This window comes from Oryx dammah, unplaced genomic scaffold (genome assembly GCF_014754425.2).
Source record: "Oryx dammah isolate SB20612 unplaced genomic scaffold, SCBI_Odam_1.1 HiC_scaffold_22, whole genome shotgun sequence".
In the NCBI taxonomy this organism is placed as follows: domain Eukaryota; kingdom Metazoa; phylum Chordata; class Mammalia; order Artiodactyla; family Bovidae; genus Oryx; species Oryx dammah.
The window spans coordinates 25,867,746-25,884,781 of NW_024070206.1; positions in this window are offsets into that span (position 1 = coordinate 25,867,746).

The following is a 17,036-nucleotide window of genomic DNA, read 5'->3' on the forward strand; positions in this document are numbered from 1 at the left end:
AATAAAATTCATCAGAATAAACAGTACAGTTAAAAATATGATTCCACAAAATTTTCTGGGTGAACAATAGGAATCACAGTGTTTTAACTACTAAATTTGGAACACTAACAGTTTACTAAAATAATCAATAACATTAGCCACATTATATATTTTCAAAATTAAATGTGGAACACAGGAAATCCTTTGATATTATAAGGAATATTTTTTTCACCAAAAATACTCTCATTCCAGGTTACCAAAGTTAAGATTCAACAAATAATAAATAATAGCTTGACAACAGAAATCATAAAATACTGAAAGTAAGATATGGCTGACATTTTTAAATACTGAAGAATACAGTTATGATGTAAAGATAAATATGCTTTAAATAGCAATGCAACTTGATATAGAGCAAATGATTTTGTCCCTAGAGACTCTTCACTTCTTTTCTGTTTGCTGTAGTAGAGATTGCTTTAAACCAAGTATTTCAACGTGCTATTATTGGATGAATCTGTTTCATTCAAGGATAGATCAAAGGTTGATTAAATTTTAACCATAACATTATTTTAAAAAATGAAAAACTTGAAAGGAAAAAGATTAAATCTTCACAAATGAACTGTTACCTCTGTACAGATATGCAATTGATTAAAAAGAATTGTATACTTCAACTTAAGGAAACCTCACTATGCAAAAATTCACTGTCAAGGAAATAATAATTTAGGAGCATGAGTCTTTAAGATATAGTGTATACTTTCCATTGTATGTATTCCTCTAGATCAAGAAAAGAACAAACTAACAAGATTAACAGGCAGTGTTTATTATGCAGCTATTAACAGTGTATTTATGAAAACTGTTAAACAGTATGAGGAATGGTTATGACATACAAATAATTAAAACTAAAGATGCAAAAATACAGGTGTGACTACAAATATGAATGAAAATTAAATATATGATATACACATATACACAGAAAAAGATTAATATATGGAAAAACATTAACTAGTTATTTATGTGCCTTATGTATTATGTACCTATGTATATATATACATTATATGTGACCATAGGCTATTCATAATAATAGAAATTAATACATATTAGTATACTAATTAGTATACAAATACACACAGTATACAAAGTAATACATATCAAAAATTAATACACATTAAACTAAAAATTAAACTTGGCTAAAATAAATCAAGTGGGCCTTAGAAAGCATCACTACAAACAAAGCTAGTGGAAGTGATGGAAATCCAGTTGAGCTCTTTCAAATCCTGGAAGATGATGGTGTGAACGTGCTGCATTCAATATGCCAGCAAATTTGGAAAACTCAGCAGTTGGCCACAGGACTGGAACAGGTCAGTTTTCATTCCAATCCCAAAGAAAGGCAATGCCAAAGAATGCTCAAACTACTGCACAACTGCACTCATCTCACACGCTAGTAAAGTAATGCTCAAAATTCTCCAAGCCAGGCTTCAGCAATATGTGAACAGTGAACTTCCAGATGTTCAAGCTGGTTTTAGAAAAGGCAGAGGAAACAGAGATCGAATTGCCAACATCTGCTGGATCATCAAAAAAGGAAGAGAGTTCCAGAAAAACATCTATTTCTGCTTTATTGACTATGCCAAAGCCTTTGACTGTGTGGATCACAAGAAACTGTGGAAAATTCTTCAAGAGATGGGAATACCAGACCACTTAACCTGCCTCTTGAGAAACCTATATGCAGGTCAGGAAACAACACTTAGAACTGGACATGGAACAACAGACCGGTTCCAAATAGGAAAAGGAGTAAGTCGAGGCTGTATATTGTGACCCTGCTTATTTAACTTCTATGCAGAGTACATCATGAGAAACGCTGGGCTGGAAGAAGCACAAGCTGGAATCAAGATTGTCGGGAGAAATATCAATAACCTCAGATATGCAGATGACACCACCCTTAGAGCAGAAAGGGAAGAAGAACTAAAAAGCCTCTTGATGAAAGTGAAAGAGGAGAGTGAAAAAGTTGGTTTAAAGCTCAACATTCAGAAAACGAAGATCATGGCATCCAGTCCCATCACTTCATGGGAAATAGATGGGGAAACAGTGGAAACAATGTCAGACTTTATTTTTGGGGGCTCCAAAATCACTGCAGATGGTGATTGCAGCCATGAAATTAAAAGACGCTTACTCCTTGGGAGGAAAGTTATGACCAACCTAGATAGTATATTCAAAAGCAGAGACATTACTTTGCCAACAAAAGTCCGTCTAGTCGAGGCTATGGTTTTTCCAGTAGTCATGTATGGATGTGAGAGTTGGACTGTGAAGAAAGCTGAGCACTGAAGAATTGATGCTTTTGAACTGTGGTGTTGGAGAAGACTCTTGAGAGTCCCTTGGACTGCAAGGAGATCCAACCAGTCCATCCTAAAGGAGATCAGTCTGGGTGTTCTTTGGAAGGAATGATGCTAAAGCTGAAACTCCAGTACTTTGGCCAACTCATGTGAAGAGTTGACTCACTGGAAAAGACTCTGATGCTGGGAGGGATTGGGGGCAGGAGGAGAAGGGGACAACAGAGGATGAGATGGCTGGATGGCATCACCGACTCGATAGACATGAGTTTGGGTGAACTCCTTGAGTTGGTGAGGGACAGGGAGACCTGGCGTGCTGCAGTTCATGGGGTCACAAAGAGTCAGACACAACTGAGCAACTGAACTGAACTGAACTGAAAATTTTAAAGCCTAAATCTCTTCAAAATATGGATCTACTGAAAATGCCTTAGCTATAGAAACAATGCAGAAACTAACATTTGCCCAATATTTAGCTCATGCCTTGGGATTTTAAAGGAAAACATTTATTGTGGTTACAAAAATTCAAGCTTATCCCTCATGGTGGGCAGAACTCTAAGAATGGGTTCCAATGACCCTTACACTTGTGTAATCTCTTGTGCTTGGAGTGTGAGTAGAATCCATGAATAAGTGAATATGTTATCTTTTGAAACAAAAGGGAAATTACCCTGATGAGCCCAATCTAACCACATGAGCTCTTTACAAGAGTGGAGAGTTTTCTCCGTGGGTACACATGATGCACCCATGTGGCTTTGGAGATGGAGAGGACCATGTGAGAAGGTTTGAGGGTGACTTTGGCTTCCCAGGTGATCAGATGGTAAAGAATACACCTGCAATGTAGGAGACCCAGGTTTGAGCCCTGGGTTGGGAAGATCCCCTGGAGAAGGACATGGCAATTCACTATAGTATTCTTGTCTGGAGACCCCCATGGACAGATGAATCTGGCAGGCTACCATTCATGGGGTCGCACAGAGTTGGACATGACTGAGCAACTGACACTTTCACTTTGAACATTTTCTAAGAACAGGGAGTAGTCCCTGGCTGATGGCCAGCAAGGACCTCACACCTACAGGAACTGGATCCTGCCAAACACCTGAATGACATTAGAAACTAATTCTTCCCCATTGCCTCTAGATAGGAAACCAACACAATGAATGTGTAGATCTGTTCAGTTCAGTTCAGTTCAGTCTATCAGTCGTGTCTGACTCTTTGCGACCCCATGAATTGCAGCACGCCAGGCCTCCCTGTCCATCACCATCTCCCGGAGTTCACTCAGACTCATGTCCATCGAGTCCGTGATGCCATCCAGCCATCTCATCCTCGGTCGTCCCTTTCTCCTCCTGCCCCCAAACCCTCCCAGCATCAGAGTCTTTTCCAATGAGTCAACTCTTCGCATGAGGTGGCCAAAGTACTGGAGTTTCAGCTTTAGAATCATTCCTTCCAAAGAAATCCCAGGGCTGATCTCCTTCAGAATGGACTGGTTGGATCTCCTTGCAGTCCAAGGGACTCTCAAGAGTCTTTTCCAACACCACAGTTCAAAAGCATCAATTCTTCGGCACTCAGCCTTCCTCACAGTCCAACCCTCACATCCATACATGACCACAGGAGAAACCATAGCCTTGACTAGATGGACCTTTGTTGGCAAAATAATGTCTCTGCTTTTGAATATACTATCTAGGTTGGTCATAACTTTTCTTCCAAGGAGTAAGCGTCTTTTAATTTCATGGCTGCAGTCACCATCTGCAGTGATTTTGGAGCCCCCCAAAATAAAGTCTGACACTGTTTCCACTGTTTCCCCGTCTATTTCCCATGAAGTGATGGGACCGGATGCCATGATCTTAGTTTTCTGAATGTTGAGCTTTAAGCCAACTTTTTCACTCTCCTCTTTCACTTTCATCAAGAGACTTTTTAGCTCCTCTTCACTTTCTGCCATAAGGGTGGTGTCATCTGCATATCTGAGGTTATTGATATTTCTCCCGGCAATCTTGATTCCAGCTTGTGTTTCTTCCAGTCCAGCATTTCTCATGATGTACTCTGCATAGAAGTTAAATAAGCAGGGTCACAATATACAGCCTTGACGTATTCCTTTTCCTATTTGGAACCAGTCTGTTGTTCTATGTCCAGTTCTAACTGTTGCTTCCTGACCTGCATACAGATTTCTCAAGAGGCAGGTTAAGTGGTCTGGTATTCCCATCTCTTGAAGAATTTTCCACAGTTTCTTGTGATCCACACAGTCAAAGGCTTTGGCATAGTCAATAAAGCAGAAACAGATGTTTTTCTGGAACTCTCTTGCTTTTTCCATGATCCAGCGGATGTTGGCAATTTGATCTCTGGTTCCTCTGCCTTTTCTAAAACCAGCTTGAACATCAGGGAGTTCATGGTTCACGTATTACTGAAGCCTGGCTTGGAGAATTTTGAGCATTACTTTACTAGCATGTGAGATGAGTGCAACTGTGCAGTAGTTTGAGCATTCTTTGGCATTGCCTTTCTTTGGGATTGGAATGAAAACTGACCTTTTCCAGTCCTGTGGCCACTACTGAGTTTTCCAAATTTGCTGGCATACTGAGTGCAGCACTTTCACAGCATCATCCCTCAGGACTTGAAACAGCTCAACTGGATTTCCATCACCTCCACTAGCTTGTTCATAGTGATGCTTTCTAAGGCCCACTTGACTTCACATTCCAAGATGTCTGGCTCGAGATTAGTGATCACATCACCATGATTATCTGGGTCGTGAAGATCTTTTTTATATAGTTCTTCTGTGTATTCTTGCCACCTCTTCTTAATATCTTCTGCTTCTGTTAGGTCCATACCATTTCTGTCCTTTATCGAGCCCATCTTTACATGAAATGTTCCCTTAGTATCTCTAATTTTCTTGAAGAGATCTCTAGTCTTTCCCATTCTGTTGTTTTCCTCTATTTCTTTGCATTGATTGCTGAAGAAGGCTTTCTTATCTCTTCTTGCTATTCTTTGGAACTCTGCATTCAGATGCTTATATCTTTCCTTTTCTCCTTTGCTTTTTGCCTCTCTCCTTTTCACAGCTATTTGTAAGGCCTCCCCAGACAGCCATTTTGCTTTTTTGCATTTCTTTTCCATGGGGATGGTCTTGATCCCTGTCTCCTGTACAATGTCACGAACCTCATTCCATAGTTCATCAGGCACTCTATCTATCAGATCTAGGCCCTTAAATCTATTTCTCACTTCCACTGTATAATCATAAGGGATTTGATTTAGGTCATACCTGAATGGTCTAGCGATTTTCCCTACTTTCTTCAATTTGAGTCTGAATTTGGTAATAAGGAGGTCATGATCTGAGCCACAGTCAGCTCCTGGTCTTGTTTTGGTTGATTGTATATAGCTTCTCCATCTTTGGCTGCAAAGAATATCATCAATCTGATTTCAGTGTTGACCATCTGGTGATGTCCATGTGTAGAGTCTTCTCTTGTGCTGTTGGAAGAGGGTGTTTGCTATGACCAGTGCATTTTCTTGCCAAAACTCTATTAGTCTTTGCTCTGCTTCATTCAGCATTCCAAGGCCAAATTTGCCTGTTACTCCAGGTGTTTCTTGACTGCCTACTTTTACATTCCAGTCCCCTAGATCTGAGCCTTGTGAAACTCTGAGCAGAGAAACCCCTCCCACCTCTGACCACAGAACTGTGAGATAATGAATGGGTGTTGCTTTAAGACCCTGTGTTTAGAGTCATTTGTTATGCAGCAACATCCCTATAGTGCTCTGTCAATAAAGAATGACTTTCCAGAAGCAGAGACACAGATGTGGAGAACAAATGTATGGATACCAAGTGGGAAAGGGGTGGGGGGAGAAGAGCTAGGAGATTGGACTGACACATATATGCTACTGATACTATATATAAAATAGACAACTGATGAGAACATGCTGTATAGCACAGAGAACTCTACTTAATGCACTGTGATGTCCTAAATGGGAGGGAAATCCAAACTGGAGGGGATATATGTATATGTTAGAGAAGGAAATAGCAACCCACTCCCGTATTCTTGCCTGGGAAATTCCATGGACAAAGGAGTCTGGTGCGCTCTAGTCCATGGGGTCACAAGAGTCGGACATGACTTAGCAACCAAACCACATGTATATGTATGGCTGATATGTTTTGCCATATGGCAGAAGCTAACACAACATTGTAAAGCAGCTATACTGCAACAAAAATTAATTTTTTAAAAACAACCTTTTAAATGAAAAAAAGTATCCAGGCAGGGTCATTTGAAGGAACATTTAGTTCCATGAGAATAAAACTTTGGAGAAAGTATTTGCATTTTGAGACCTGAAGTCATTTCCATTTCACAAGATTTTAGGTCTATGGACTGGCCAAAAAGTTAGTTCTTGAACAACTTTTTGGCCCACCCAATATGTTTTCAAAAAGCAACAGAATCTTTTATACAGAGTTTGTTTTGTTTCGCATTTCATGTTGAGATAAAAAAATTTCCCCAAGAGAACATTTCCAATCCATTATGCCAGTCATGGTGAAAACAGTTTCATGATCTGAAATTTGTTTTACAACCGATTTGGGGGAGAAATAAACCAATATCATTAAATAAAGCACACCTGAATATACGTATCTTAAAAAAAAATAAAATATCGAGAATTTTTGAATTTCAGTTGTGGAGCAGATTAATAGGAAAGAGAAACAATTCTGAAAACCAACACTTAACCCGAGTCCTAATTACCAAAATTGACTTTTCTGCCAGTCACCCCTTGGAGTCACCCATGGTAGGACATCGGCTACCCATCCAACGACTCTTTCAGGCCATGTTCTACACTGACTAGCTTTGTTGATGCTCTTTGGGGCTTCCCTGGTGGCTCAGACAGTAAATAATCTGCCCATAGTGTGGGAGACCCAGGTTTGATCCCTGGATTGGGAGGATTCCCCAGGAGAAGGGAATGGCTATCCACTCTGGTATTCTTGCTTGGAGAGAATTCCATGGGCAGAGGAGCCTGGTGAATTATAGTCCCTGGGGTTGCAAAGAGTCAGACATGAGTGAGCAACTAACACACATACACACATGTACACACACGATGCTCTGTTAGATTTCCTTAACTTGCAGGTCTACTCATGGCTCTTTCAACTTCTCAAAACTATGCTTCTCTAGAAGAAAACTGCACTTCACACCAAAAGCAGCTTAAAACAATGACTTTTGTTTCCAAACCTCTAAATCCATTCCTCAAATTGCAATTGGAATCCACTCCTCTGTGTCTAAGCCTGTCCCAGGAGTAACATGCAGAATATGGACTAAGTGATGCCTGAGATCCCTTCCAAATTTAGTATTTGATGGATCGGGCTTTCAGTGTAATCAGCAATAAAGCTAGGATATAAACGCGTTTCCACAAGATTTTAGCTGGGAGATCAAGAGGATAACAAATGACCACTGTCATTATATGATAAAATGTCCTTTGAAGACACCAAGAAACATGAAGCCAATACTGGCCAGTCTTTGACCATAACCACCTACAGGCTTTGCAACACTTCTAGCATCTCCTACTCCAACTAGATATGTTCCGGCTCCAAGAAACTATGTGAGCTAATAACCATACTTTTTATTTTAGGTACATTTCTTTCAAATTTCTATCGTCAAAGGGCAGAGGAACATATATTCACCTGTTCCCAAACCTAACCAAGGGATGTAACAAATTTTCCACTGGAATTTTAATTGATCTTTCCACAAAATGAAAGAGGAAAGTGTCTATTAGCTCCTTTCATTTCATTTAGCAGTAAAGTATTAAATAGACCAGAGAGAAGGATTAAAAGCAATAAAAGACAGCAGAGGAGCACAATCAGATTTTAAGATGTAGAATCTGGATGACTTGTAGATTTATATTCCCAGACTTTAGAGAATTACCATATAATGATTGATACTTTGGGGAAATCATCAGGATATGAAGTTAATTTCTTAGCCTAGAACTTTAATTTGGCTGATGAAGAATTAAGACATAACTAAAATCAAATATCTTTTATTAGCCATAATTCTCCTTAGCAAAATTACTTTGTACTCCTGCCCACCAACCTTCATCTCCACTCTTAAGATTTTGATTCACAATGTGATGTCATTACCTGCTTTTATTTTTAAATTGGAAGAATTAATGTAATTAAACCTAATTTCATTTGCCACTCCTACCTAAAGAATCATGTCTGGAATTAAAAATAAGAGTGTGGGACACTGACAGGATTTTAAAAGGACATATGTAAGGATACAATCAGCAAATTGTCAAACTGTGATTTCAGCCTTTTAAGGGTAGTTTTTTCTTCACAGGATATATAATTTTATGCCTCCAGGCTTTATAATCAACTGATCCTCAACCCCAAAATTCCCCATCCTGAACCCTGTTTTTATTAATCACACATCATTTCTCCTTTAAAGCCCAGTCTAAATACCACCTCCTTCTGGAAATGATCAAAGGTCATTTAGTTCCTACTCCTATCTTTCTTCTCACTGCTCATAGAATAAACCTAAAGTCTCAAGAGAAGTAATTTAGGTACAATCCCATTCATCAAGAACCTATGTAAGGGAGCCTTATAATATAAACCAGAGAAGGAAATGCTGCCTTAGCATAATGGTAAGAAATACTTTACATGTTTTAATTAATATTTTTAACTACTAATAATTAACATTAAAACAGTAATTTCTTATTTAATGGGGAAGAAAAAACCTCTTTGATAAATAGGCACCTGTTTCAAACTCGAGGAGAAAGACAGCTGCCAAACTGAGTAAAAACCGCTTGAGTTTTCTCTCCCTATCCTATACCCAGTAGAGGGCTTGTCTTCCCCCATCCACTCTGCAAGACCAACAGAACTGAGCAGAAGAGGATGTTCTGACATCCATGTGACAGCAAAGGCAATGAAAATAAAATGAGAGATTAAGTGGATTGAGACTCAATTTTTTGAGAGGATGGAAGGGAAAAGTCTGGAACATCCCAAGATATATCTAGGAGAACAGAAGGGCACTGAGGACACCTACAGGGAACAAGTTAAAGAGAAAATGAAAAAGAGGAAGAAGAGTTAGGGAACAATGAGCAGCTTCCATGCAGGATGGCCCTCAAGGTTTAGGCAAGGGGTCTTGTTTTGTAGGATGCAAGAGAACATTGCTAGATGTACATGATGAAGCTAGAGCTGAATTTCTTCCCAACTCGGGGTGGCTCGGGAAAATTACCTGGACCATTCAGTAGAGAACTGCTTAAACTTTCATCCAGGTTCATAGGTATGGCTTTCATCCAGGCTTATTAGGGAAGGCAGGAGAGGCACTGTCCCAGATAGAGGAGGTGAAAAACTCTTGCTATTGTCATCTAATCAGCTTCCTCTCGGAAGGCCACTGAACAACAAGGTGTATCAACCACAGAATAGGACTCTACAAGACAGCCAGCAAAATTACCTCCCCTGCAGCCTCATGCTCCCAAAGGGAAGAACTCCTTGTGACTTGGTATTTGTGACTTCATACCACATTTATTTGTTTGCTTGTCTGCCTCCCCAAACTTACAGAAGTTCTATATCCTCTTGGTGTCACACCCAGCCGTTTGCCCATAGTAGTTTTTGGCAGTGAACACTGTTCATTACCTAACCAACATCCACATCCTCCTTCCTTTCCTAACAGAGTACTGACTTTATTCAGGTAACTCCAGAGGGCATCTTGATTCATTTCTAAGCCAACCAATGTATTGTATTCCCCAAGATGACCAGTTTGGGTCTGGGGTCAGAATGTAACCAAAATTGGTACAATCAGACTAAAGGAAAAGACTTGTATTCTATGTTTGGGGTGGGGGAGGGAAGTGTCCCTTTCTCTTTATTTTGCTAGACATGCACCAGGAAATACATGGCTTACTGACACTGGCAGCCATCTTGGAATCACAAAGGACATCGTGCTTTAAATCAAGAAAACATTGAAGAAGGCAGAGGACAGACACTGAAGACACTCTGGACATTGTCGTCATCACTGAGCTCATGACCTCATCTTGCCTGTGCCCTGGCAGATCTCTGGGCTCCCAGTTATGTACACAGTATTGTGCTATGTTTTGACTCAGTTTGAGTCACAGCTTTCAATACTTGACTATAAAATTACAAATGAATTTTTTAATTGAATAACAGTGAATGGCAGTTATTTACACATATTTAATCATACTTTTACAGAGTTGTGTTTTTTTTAAATAAAAAAAAAAACTAAATGTCACAGCAAAGGAGCTGTGGGAGCTTGAGGGTTGGACAAATCACGCAGGATTGAATGGAGAAAACATTAAACACTAGACCCTTAGGTATCAAAAAGATAGATGGCAAACACAGGAATTGGGTTTTAAGAGACAAGATTTAAGATCCTACAATGATGAGATGGAAAAACAGGAAAGGACTGGGATACTGGACAGAGAAGCAAGACAAGGATTTAAGCACAGAGACTAAAGGCAAACTTACTTACAGATCTTGGGCTACAAGTAAATGGCTCGGTTAGATGTTTTGCAAGACATACTTCCTTGAAATAAAATATGATACCAAGACAGTTTTCATTTATTCAAGTGATATTTGAGAAGCTGCCCTGTGTCAGGGAAGATGTTAGATGCCAGAAATAGAATGGTGAGCAAGAACAAAGTCCCTACCCTCATAGATCTTATCATCTAGCAAGGAGGTAGGCATCAAAGTTTTAAAATGTAAAATGACATCAGAAATATGAAATTAAGGAGAGCTACCCACTTCTGGGAGAACATTTAAGCTGGGGATTGACTTGAGCTGATGGGATGGTGGTTAAGAAAGGTTTCTCTGAGGTAGACACTCTCGAGCAGAATTAAGATCCATCAGCAGGAATTAACTAGGTAACGATAGGAGAGAAAAGAGCATATGCAAATACACTGGGACAGAAGGAAACAAGGATGCTTGAGCGAGACTGGAAAGAGCCTAGTGTTACTGAAGAGGAAGAGTGAAAGGGAGCATGGTAGGCGAAGACGCTAAAGAAGTATTTAGACAAGCTGGCAACACTGAGTCATGTAGGTCATGATCTTTATCCTAAAGGCAACAAAATCCATTGGAGATTTCTTAGCAAACAGGATTGTCCATTAAGATTTGTATCTTGAAGTGATAATTGCAGGTTGCCGAAGGACACATGCAGTTGAGTAGAACATGGTAGGAAGCAAATACAGTCGGCCAGGAAACATATGATGTCTAGAGTAGTAGCAGTGAGTGACAATGGTGAAAAGTGGATGGTATGAAATATATTTAGGTGGTAAAAAGGGTATTATGTAGGTATAATAGAGCAAGAATGAAGGAAGACCAATACCTAGTGAAAGGGAAGAAAATGCAGCCATTCTTGGCCAAAGGGGTGCACAGAGCATAGGCCAATAGAATTGAGTTTATTTTTTGTCTTTAATGAACTATGAATTCATCAGTGGTACTAACTTGAATGTCAAGATCTGGAGGCACGTAGTACCTCCTCTCACTATAGAATAAAATCTGATTATTCCAGTTATAGTTCAATTGAGTCAGTCGTGTCCGACTCTGCGATCCCATGAATTGCAGCATGCCAGGCCTCCTTGTCCATCACCAACTCCCAGAGTTCAACCAAACTCATGTCCATTGAGTCAGTGATGCCATCCAGCCATCTCATCCTCGGTCGTCCCCTTCTCCTCCTGCCCCCAATCCCTCCCAGCATCACCGTCTTTTCCAATGAGTCAACTCTTCGCATGAGGTGGCCAAAGTACTGGAATTTTAGCTTTAGCATCAGTCCTTCCAATGAACACCCAGGACTGATCTCCTTTAGAATGGATTGGTTGGATCTTCTTGCAGTCCAAGGGACTCTCGAGAGTCTTCTCCAACACCACAGTTCAAAAGCATCAATTCTTCGGTGCTCAGCCTTCTTCACAGTCCAACTCTCACATCCATACATGACCACTGGAAAAATCATAGCCTTGACTAGACGACCTTTGTTGGCAAAGTAATATCTCTGCTTTTTAATATGCTGCCCAGGTTGGTCATAACTTTCCTTCCAAGGAGTAAGCGTCTTTTAATTTCATGGCTGCAATCACCATCTGCAGTGATTCTGGAGCCCAAAAAAATAAAGTCTGACACTGTTTCCCCATCTATTTCCCATGAAGTGATGGGACCAGATGCCATGATCTTCGTTTTCTGAATGTTGAGCTTTAAGCCAACTTTTAACTTTTTAACTTTTCCAGTTATAAGCATAATAATTTCCCCAGACTGAAATGTTCACTCATGATGGAACTCAAGTTACCAAGTCATACATACATTCACCTCCAGGCTGATATGTTCCTTCCATTTATTCAACTGTCTTTTCTTGTTGTCAACTTTGCTTGTTGTCCCCTGATCTCTTTTTGAAACTTCTTGGAAGGCATTAGTGAAAAGCTCTAGCTCTGGAATCAGACTGAGTTTGAGTTTCATCTCTACCAGTGTGTGAGCACAAGTAAATTTCTCTCTGAGCCTCATTCTCCCATTTATCTATAAAGTAGATTAAAGTGTCTATCATAGGGTTATTCCTTGAATTTAAGCAAATAAAATAAGACATTTAGTGCAGTGATGGCACACAGCAAATGTTAGCTATATTTATTCCAAAGAGCAAAACAAGCTGTCCTGTAATTGGTACCTATTCATTCACATTGATGCATGAATGGCTTATTGGAAAAGCACAGGGTAACTCTTACAGGTAATGAAGCTCTTAAGAATCATCCCATTTTTACTACTGTTCTCATATAGCATGACTTCCTGCTCCCACACATTGTTATTCAGTAAGAGATGGACTACAGGGATCACTATACAATTGGTTTCTATTAGCTTGTGGTCAACTCAAGTCTTTTTGATATAAATAGATGTTAAGCCAGGCTTCCCTGGTGCCTCAGTGGGTAAAAAATATATATATATCTACCTGCAAGGCAAGAGACACAGGAGACATGGATTTAACCCCTTGGTTGGGAAGATCCCCTGGAGGAGGAAAATGGCAACCCACTCCAGTATCCTTGCCTGAAAAAATCCCATAAACAGAGGAGCCTGGTGGGCCACAGTCCTAAGGTCACAAAGAGTTGGATACAATTGAGTGACTATACATGCACACAGAAGTGAAGCTGACTCAGTTTGTAATTCATTTACAACTGACTTGGGAATTTAAATGCAAACACTTAAAAACAAACTTGTTAAATATCTCCTTGATTAAAGAATACATTCACAAGGACCCTGAGATGATCCACGTGACAGACTGCACTGAAGTTTTTGAGGAGTTAAAAGTTCTCATTAGTTTTCAAAGCAGGCACTAAATTTATATTAACTGCCCTCTAGAGAGGGTTGCTTTTGTCTAATGCCACGATATCGGCATATCACCACAGACGGCAGCTTGAACAAATGTAAGAACGTGGATCTCTTCAGCTGTTATTGGATTCTGTATAATCCACCCCCATGGAGTTTATATATGATCATTTCATATGGAAAAGAAAGTTCTAAATCAGTCATGTTTGCTGACATCAGAAAACAAGCCATTTATAGAAAGAATTCCTATAAGCACAGATATTTGTGGAAAGGTTCCTCTTCAGGTGATAATTTTGACTAACATTTCTGACTTTGTACTTTGTTAGCCAAGAAATAGGCATCAAGTGTCATTTTATCTTCCAACATCCGATTAAAAGTATCTGCTCCAGGTAGATACAAAAGTGTGAACTGCATTGGGAGTTCTGTATCTGGTGGCATATTAGAATCACCTAAAGAGCTTTTTAAAAATACAAATGTCCAGGTCTCACCCTAGATGGGTCTGGTCAGAATCTCTGGTGGTTTTTAAAAAGCTCTCCAAGGCATTCTAATTTGAATTGAAATTAGATGACTTCTGAGGCCCCTTTTGTTGTTGTCGTTGTTTAGTTGGTCAGTCGTGCCTGACTCTTTGCAACTCATGGACTGTAGCCCACCAGGCTCCTCTGTCCATGGGATTTCCCAGGCAAGAATACAGGAGAAGGTTGCCATTTCCTTCTCCAGGGGGTCTTCCCAACACAGGGATCAAACTCTCGTCTCCTACTTAGCAGGTGGATTCTTTGCCACTGCCCACAGACAAAAATTACCGGAGCCCATAGACAAAAATTACTGAAGCCCAAACTATGAAACAGCCCAAACTATTGCAACAGAAAATCTTAAATTCAATCAGTATGTTCCAATAATTTTCACGTTGTCTCTCAGAAGTCACACAGATCTTCCTAACACAGCTGTCCACTAAAATTTTCAGAAATCAAGAATACACTAAGGGGAAAACACACATATTGAAGTGGACCAAGATGAAGAGCACTGATGCCAGTATCATACTTTGAAATGATCAGAAACAGGAGTGATGTATGGATAGATGATGTAGCAAAATGACAAAATATAGAACCTCACGATTCTTTCAATGTCTCAGCATGTTTGATTTTTTTACTGAAGTATAGCTTTTGACCTGTGGTGCTGGAGAAGACTCTTGAGAGTCCCTTGGACTTCAAAGAGATTAAACCAGTCAATCCTAAAGGAAATCAACCCTGAATATTCAGGACTGATGCTGAAGCTGAAGCTCCAATACTTTGGCCACCTGATGCAAAGAGCTGACTCACTGGAAAAGATGCTGATGCTGGGAAAGACTGAAAGCAAAAGGAGAAGAGGGTGGCAGGGGATAAGATGGTTGGATGGCATCACTGACTCAACAGACATGAGTTTGAGCAAACTCTAGGAGATAGTGAAGAATAGGAAGGCCTGGCGTGCAGCAATCCAAGGGGATGCAAAGAGTCAAACATGACTTAGTGGCTGAACAACAACAATAGTTGATTTGCAATATTATATTATTTTCTGGTGTATAACACAGTGATTTGATATTTGTATAGATTATATTCCATTTAAAGTTATTATAAAGTAACAGCTATATTTTAAATAAAATACTGGGGAGGGAAGAATTTCCTAGAGAAAAATCTGGATGCATCTCACAGACAGAATGATAAGTGGAGGAAGCCAAAAAGCCAAAGAGTACATATTTTACAATGCCAATTACATAAAGGTCAGGAATAGTGAAATAATCTGTGGAAACATAAGCCCGAATAGTGGAAACCTCAGGAAAATATTGATTGAGAAAGGTCATTAGCAAGCCTTCTGCACTGCTAGAAGTGTTCTGCATCTTGATTATTTCTTGTTTTATTTTTGGATGCCTGGAGATAGATAAATAGAGAGATAAAGAGTTAGATAGAAATCATTAAGCTGTGTATTCTACAGCAGTAGGTTGTATCTCAATTTTTTTTATGAAAAAGCTTTAAAGAATTTACCAACAAAAAGTAGTCCTATGCGTTTGCCGAATTCCTTTTAATAACTCAGTGTTATTCATATGGTATTAACTTGCACTCTGGAGCAAAGAACCACCTAACCAATCGTAGAATTGTAACTCCTACAGATTAGCAGAGACATTACTCTGCCGACTAAGGTCCGTCTAGTCAAGGCTATGGTTTTTCCTGTGGTCATGTATGGATGTGAGAGTTGCACTGTGAAGAAAGCTGAGCACCAAAGAATTGATGCTTTTGAACTGTGGTGTTGGAGAAGACTCTTGAGAGTCCCTTGGACTGCAAGGAGATCCAACCAGTCCATTCTGAAGGAGATCAACCCTGGGATTTCTTTGGAAAGAATGATGCTAAAGCTGAAGCTCCAGTACTTTGGCCACCTCATGTGAAGAGTTGACTCATTGGAAAAGACTCTGATGCTGGGAGGGATTGGGGGCAGGACGAGAAGGGGACGACCGAGGATGAGATGGCTGGATGGCATCACGGACTCGATGGACATGAGTCTGAGTGAACTCCGGGAGATGGTGATGGACAGGGAGGCCTGGCGTGCTGCGATTCATGGGGTCGCAAAGAGTCGGACACGACTGAGCGACTGAACTGAACTGAACTGACTGACAGATTTTGCCCAGAATCCTCCTTTTCCACCCTAAAGGCCTAGGCTTGGGAGACCAAGGTGAACTTAACAGGCTAAATAAAGATAACCCGGTTTGGAAAGTCTAAATGAAGGAGGAAAGGAAGGCAAAGGCAAAAAGGAGAAACAAATAGTCCACCACAGGGGTCGGTGGCTGTTCATTCTTTTGTGTTAGTTGTCCTTTAGTCTTGGTGCAGAAAGAACAGAAAGTCTTCTTGGTCTTTTCCTTCATTTTTCAGCTTAATGCTTCCCCAGCCCCTCCCCAGGGAAATCAGATGAGACAGGATGAAACAACAGTGAGGCAAGCCACAGACGGGGTGACAGGAAAGGAGCACCGTTTCCCATCAGTATTTTTCATCTAAAAATTACAGTGATTATATGTAAATCCTAAAGGGCAGACAAACCAGATCACTTTTTACTGACCTATTTATCATTCTGAGATTTTGTGATGATGAAACAGAAGAGGAAACACAACACAGGGAGGCAGAAAAGTATGATATATGATGTCCATAACAACCAACAGAGAGAAGGATCTCTTGAAAATCCAAGATCAGTTATAGGACACAAACTGTGTAAAACACATAAACAATGTGTAAATCTCCAACAATCACTATAAAAGAGGTTAGTCACCTATGCCTCTTGAAATCTTCAGAACTCTATGTAGCCTCAAACTTCTTTCACCCAAATCTTAAGCAACTTGAGAACCAGATATTTTTTTTTTCTTTAAAGCAAAACTCCAAATCAATCCTCAGGCAAAAAAATTTTTTGTATTTTCCCATTCCTTAGGGAAAGAGAGAAGTTAATGAAAGTTCTTAATTCTTTGCCTGAAT